Source organism: Macaca thibetana, chromosome 6 (assembly GCF_024542745.1).
Source record: "Macaca thibetana thibetana isolate TM-01 chromosome 6, ASM2454274v1, whole genome shotgun sequence".
NCBI lineage: Eukaryota > Metazoa > Chordata > Mammalia > Primates > Cercopithecidae > Macaca > Macaca thibetana.
Window position 1 is genome coordinate 161814666 of NC_065583.1, and position 6500 is coordinate 161821165.

Here is a 6500-nt window from a genome sequence, read left to right on the forward strand (position 1 = left end):
GACCCTGCGCGAGGAGGTGCGGCCTGAGGCGGAGAGGCGCGGACGCGGCGCATGCGCATACACGTGCGCGGGCTGAGCCGCAGGGGCCTGGAGGGGGAACCGCGCGATTCGGCTGCTGCGCATGCTCTGTCCCCGGGCCCCGCTGGCTTGCTTCCCTCGTCAGCTGTGTGTGGGGACTGGCAGAGGATGTGAGAGCTGGAAACTACCGGACGAGCGGCGGGGAGCGTCCTGGGTGAGGAGGAGGAAGGCCGGTCTTAGGTGTGAAGGGTGCTGACGCGTTCTGGCGCCTTGCGGTGTCACACTTGGCTTCCGAGCGTTGCCCTCCGCCGGAACGGGTTTTCCTCAGCTGTGAAGCGTGGCTGCGGCCTGCCCGGGCTGTCGCCCGCCGGGACGGTTCAGACGCCCGAGCCCAGCGGGCCTGGGCCTCCGCTGTCGGGCCAGGCCGGTTGCTCCGGGGCTGGGAGTCACCGCACCGGAGTTGGGGCGGAGAAGGCGAACTGGTTCAATTCAAACCGGTTAAGCAAGCGCAGCAGTGTGTGTTCTTGGATCATAGTATTTCATGTAAACATTTTGATTTAAGAGGAACAAAAGGGAAAATACTAACCGTTTTCAAGCATCCAAGGGCGAAATGCTTCATCTCTGGGATGGAGTAGAGGAGTAGCCTCTAAGGTTGAGTTGCAATCGTGGGTGCAAGAAGTATGGGTGAAGCAGAGTACAGTGCCGGAACAGGGCGGAATGGAATGGCGTGGGCAGTTCAGAAACCCGCGAGGAGTCCAGGACGGAACAGGTAGGGAGCAGGGGATTGTACTGAAAGATGAAACTGAAAAGAGGGGTACTGGAGACCAGATCATGAAAAGCCATATTAGGCTAACTGTGGGGCTTATGCTTAATCCTCACTGACAGATCTTGAGATCATTTTGAACAATCACTTTGTCTTCAGTTTGGTAAAAGTTTGGAGAAGGGCAAGACTTTGGAAGACCAGCTTAGGGAGACTAAATAGTAGTGACCTCCAAGGGAAAAACTGAAACGGAAAGAATATTTATATTTTGTGCCACAGAACTCCGGGGGTATTGTTTTCTCCTTTAATTTTACTTGAAAAAGTAATAAATGCCCATGCTAAGAAATTCAGAGCATACAAAAGAATATACAAAGACTATTAAGGTGTGGGATTGTAGAGGGTTGAGTAGGGTCTGCCAAAATTCATGTCCACCTAGACCCTCACAATATTAACTTATTTGGAAATACAGGCCCTTTGCAGATGTAAGTAGTTAAGATAAGGTCATACTGGTATAGAGTGAGCCCTAAATCCAATGGTTGGTGCCCTTAGAAGAGAACAGATAGATAAATGAGCACAGAGGGAGGAAGGCCATTTGGAGACAGAAGCAGAAGTTGGAGTGATGCAACTGGAAGCCAAGAAACGCCGCAGAATGCCAGGAGCCAGCAGAAACTAAGAAAAGGCAAAGAAGGATTATTCCAAAGCACCTTCCGAAGAAGCTTGGCCCTGCCGAAAACCTGATTTCAGACTTCTAGCCCCCAAAACTGCAAGAGAATAAATTTTGTTGTTTTAAGATGCACAGTTTGTGGTACTTTGTCTTGACCACTCCAGGCAACTCATATAGGGATCAAGGTGGAAAAATTATAAATTCTTTCAGGCCAAATTTATTGATTTGGACCCACCAGAGATTCTGGATTCAATGTTTTATCTCAGAGGCTTAGAAAAAGCCCTAATGCTGTGTTTAATTGCTGAGTATGTCTTTTCCAATTATGCATGTCAAACTAGGAAAATAACCACAGGATGGGTTTGGGGACCCACTGAGCCCACCGTGAGAAGGATCTGAGTGAAAACTCCATTGATCGTTTAACCTCCATCCACCCAGAAGGACCTATGCTAAATGAAGTTGAAGTGCCAGAACTGCCTAGTTATCTGTAGAGAAAGGTATCCACAGGCTTGGGGAGATTGGAATGTTAGAGTGGATTTATCATTTAAGACCTGCTTACCCACCCCAGGAGGGTCCAGAGGACATACCTTTTACCATGACTGTAAGAAATAAATTTGTGAGGAGAACCCTAGCATCCTTGAAGAGATCTGTGGCTGCCCTTCTCTTTAGTCACATATATCTTACAGTGGAAACTGCTACCATCAAACTGGGATTCCTAAGTGCCACCCCAGGGTGGCACTTAATTGTCAAAAAGTAGGTGGGCATGATTACTATAATTACCAGCAGAGCTAAAACAATATTGTCTGTCTTACAGAGACCTGTGCTGTTGGCCACTTAATCGTTGTGTCCCTAGAAAAATAAACAGGCAATCTACTAAGTTCTTTTTTTTTTTTTTTTTTTTTTTTTTGAGACGGAGTCTCGCTTTGTCGCCCAGGCTGGAGTGCAGTGGCCGGATCTCAGCTCACTGCAAGCTCCGCCTCCCGGGTTTACGCCATTCTCCTGCCTCAGCCTCCCGAGTAGCTGGGACTACAGGCGCCCACCACCTCGCCCGGCTAGTTTTTTGTATTTTTAGTAGAGACGGGGTTTCACCATATTAGCCAGGATGGTCTCGATCTCCTGACCTCGTGATCCGCCCGTCTCGGCCTCCCAAAGTGCTGGGATTACAGGCTTGAGCCACTGCGCCCGGCCCAATCTACTAAGTTCTTATTGGCCTGTATAAGTGCAAGAGTTCTAGATCTAGGAAACAGACATCCTAACTTGCATCACCAAAACAAGAGTCACAACCTCTCAATCAATTCCCAGATGAGCCAGTTTACACTCTCAGAGCTCTGAATGAAGGAGAGGCTGGATCCTCTTGAGGAAGGACTCTGCTACATTGCCAAAAATGTATATTGTTATTTCCCCCAAAGAGACCAATAGCTACCTACCAGGGTAATTGTGCATTGCGGGAAGAGAAATAATCAGATTTGTCAGGGATTACTACACAGTGGCTCTGATCTGATACTAATCTGGGGAAACCAGAAACTTTACTCTGCCTGCCAGTCAGACTAGAGGCCTAAGGGAGGTGGAGTGATCAATGGAGTTTCAGCTCAGGTTCATCTCTCATTAGACCCATTGAGTCCCTGGACCCATCCTGTGCTTATATTTCCCCAGTTCCAGAATGCATAATTAAAAGAGATATACTCGGCCGGGCACGGTGGCTCACACCTTTATTCCCAGCACTTTGGGAGGCCGAGGTGGGCAGATCACAAGGTCAGTAGTTAGAACCAGCCTGGCCAACGTGGTGAATCCCTGTTTCTACTAAAAATACAAAAACAGTATAGCTGGGCGTGGTGGCGGGCACCTGTAATTCCAGCTACTTGGGAGGCTGAGGCAGGAGAATCATTTAAACTTGGGAGGCAGAGGTTGCAGTGAGCGAAGATCATGCCATTACACTCCAGCTTGGGCGACAGGGCAAGACTCTGTCTCAAAAAAAACCACAAAGAGATATACTCAGCAGCTGGAAGAATCCCCACATTGCTTCCCTGACCTGTAAAGACTATTGTAATAGGCCAAATGGAAGCCACTAGAACTGCTTATATCTATGAGAATAGCAAACTAAAAACAATGCCACATTCTTGGAGAGATTGTAAAGATTAGTGCCACTGTCAAAGACTTGAAAGTTGCAGAGGTGGTGACAACCACTACATTTATTTTCCCCTCACCTATTTGGCACATGCAAAACACAAATGGATCTTGAAAAATGACAATAGATTCTTATAAACCTAATTACATGGTGACTCCAGTTGCACTGCCATTTAGATGTTTCATTACTTGAGCAAATCAACACATCTCCTAGTACTAGGTATGCAGCTATTAATCAGACACGTGCTTTTTCCGTCTATACTTATGAGAAAATACCATCAGAAGGAATTTACCTTCAATTGGCAAGACCACTATACAACTTCCTGTCCCTCTACAGGGATATAGCAACCGTTTAGCCCTATGTCATAATTTAGTCTTCCCCTTCCAAAGAACTTCATACTGGTCCATTACATTGATGATATTATGCTGATTACTCATGGTAAGCAGGAAGTAGCAATTACTCTAGACATACTGGTAAAATATTTGCATGTCTGAAGACAGGAAATAAGTCTCACAACACATCTGGGACCCTCCACCTCATGAAATTTCTAGGGGACCAGTATGGGACATGTCAAGATATCACTTGCAAGCTGAAGAATAAGTTGTTGCATTTGGCCCCTTTTACAACCAAAAAAACCAAAACACATACACAATACCTTGTAGGAGAAGAGATGGCTCTACAGCAGGTCCAGGCTATTGGGCAAGTTCTGCCATTTGGGCCATATGATCCAGCAGATCTGATGGTACTTAGTGTCAGTGGCAGATTTAAATGCTGTTGAGAGGCCAGGCATAGTGGCTCACGCCTGTAATCCCAGCACTTTAGGAGGCCAAGGCAGGAGGATCACTTCAGCCCAGGAGTTTGAGACCAGCCCCACCTCCACACACACACACACACAAAAAAAAAAAAAGATAATTAGCCAGGTATGGTAGTACACACCTGTAGTCCATCCTAACTGCTTGCAAGGCTGAGGCAGGAATCCCTTGAGCCCAGGAATTCAAGTTACAGTGAGCTATGATCATGCAACTGCACTCCAGCTTAGTCAACAGAGCAAGGCCCTTTCTCCCAAAAAATAAGTAAGTGCTGTTTATAATCTTTGGCAAGCAACCATTGGTGAATCACAGTACAAACCCTTAGGATTCTGGAGCAAATCTCTGTCATTGTCTGTGGGTAACTACTCTGCTTTTAAGAAACAACTTTTGGTTTGCTACTGGACCTTAGTAGAAACTGAAAAGTTAACAATAGGCCACCAAGTTAATATGTGACCTGAACTCAGTGATAAATCATGTTGATGGCATGTAACCTTCATATGATCTGATAAAAATGGCATTATACTTCTATGGTTTTCCTCCCCCAAACCCATAACCCCAGTCTAATTAGAAAAAAAAAAAATTAGACAATTCCATTAGAGGGGCATCCTACAAAATACCAGTACTCTTAAAACTGTCAAGGTCATCAAAAACAAGGAATGTATGAGAAACGCACAGCGAAGAGGAGAGATGGCAACTAAATGTAATTCTGGTGTCCTGGGTGGGATCCTGTAACAGAAAAAAAAAAAAAAAAAAAAAGACATTAGGTTAAACAAGGAAATCTGAATAAACCATGGACTTTAGTTAATATATCAGTACTAATTCATTAATTGTAACAAATGGAGTGGTTCATGCCTGTAATCCCAGCACTTTGGGTGGCTGAGGCGGGAGGACTGCTTGAGCCCAGGAGTTCAAGATCAGCCTAGGCAACACGGTGAAACCCTCCCTCTACAGACAAAACTTAGCCAGGTGTGGTGGTGTGCACCTGGGGTCCCAGCTACTCGAGAAGCTGAAGTGGGAAGACTTCTTGAACCTGGGAGTTTGAGGCAGCAGTGAGTGATGATCGCGCCACAGCACTCCAGCCTGCGTGACGGAATGAGACCCTGTCTCACAACACCACCACCACAAAAGTAACATACCATAATAATGTAAGATGTTAGATGTTAGTAATAGAGGAAGTTAGATGCAGAGTATATGGGAACTCTGTACTATCTTCTCAAGTTATCTGTAAATCTAAAACTGTTCTAAAAAATAAGGTCTCTTTTTTTAATCAAAAATAAAACCCAGGTGGGCTGCGATGGCTCACGCTTATAATCCCAGCACTTTGGGAGGCCTCAGTGGGTGGATCACGTGAGATCAGGAGTGCGAGACCAGCCTAGCCAACATGGTAAAAATCCATCTCTACCAAAAACTACAAAAATTAGCTGGGTGTGGTGGCATGCACCTGTAGTCCCAGCTACTCAGGAGACTGAGGCAGGAGAATCACTTGAACCTGGGAGGTGGAGGCTTCATTGAGCTGAGATCATGCCACTGTACTCCATCCTGAGCGACAGAGTGACACCCTGTCTCCAAATAAATAAATAAACCACCATATCATAAAGTGTTAAACCAAGACCTTCCAAAATAAGAATATCCAGTCATTGTTCTAACTTTGTCCTTTAATTTAAAAAATTCAGTGTTGTCCAGGCGTGGTGGCTCATGCCTGTAATCCCAGCACTTTGGGAGGCCAAGGCCCGTGGATCACTTGAGGTTAGGAGTTCAAGACCAGCCTGGGCAACATGGTGAAACCCTGTCTCTACTGAAAATACAAAAATTAGCTGGGCATAGTGGTGATCACCTGTAATCTCAGCTACTTGAGAGGCTGAGGCAGAAGAATCTCTTAAACCTGGGAGGTGGAGGTTGCAGTGAGCCGAGATTGCTCCACTGTACTCCAACCTGGGCGACAGAGTGACACTCTGTCTCAAAAAAAAAAAAAAAAAATTAAAAATTAACTGTTAAATCATTTTGTCTTTATCTTTTAAAACGTCTATGGTGTGTATGTTTCTGGTATACATAATAAATACAGAGAGGCAACATGAGTTTTTAATATATTCATATTTGAGATATGCTAATTTTTTACTGTTATTACAG

The 6500-nt window shown here is 45.4% G+C and overlaps 1 long non-coding RNA gene across 1 annotated transcript; it reads left to right on the top strand.

The window, feature by feature from the left end:
* Nucleotides 1-31: 31 nt before the first annotated feature.
* Nucleotides 32-1565, top strand: LOC126957193 (uncharacterized). The gene is made up of 2 exons (XR_007726690.1): nucleotides 32-787; nucleotides 1328-1565. It is a non-coding gene; the product is annotated as an uncharacterized LOC126957193 (long non-coding RNA).
* The last annotated feature ends 4935 nt before the right edge of the window (nucleotides 1566-6500 follow it).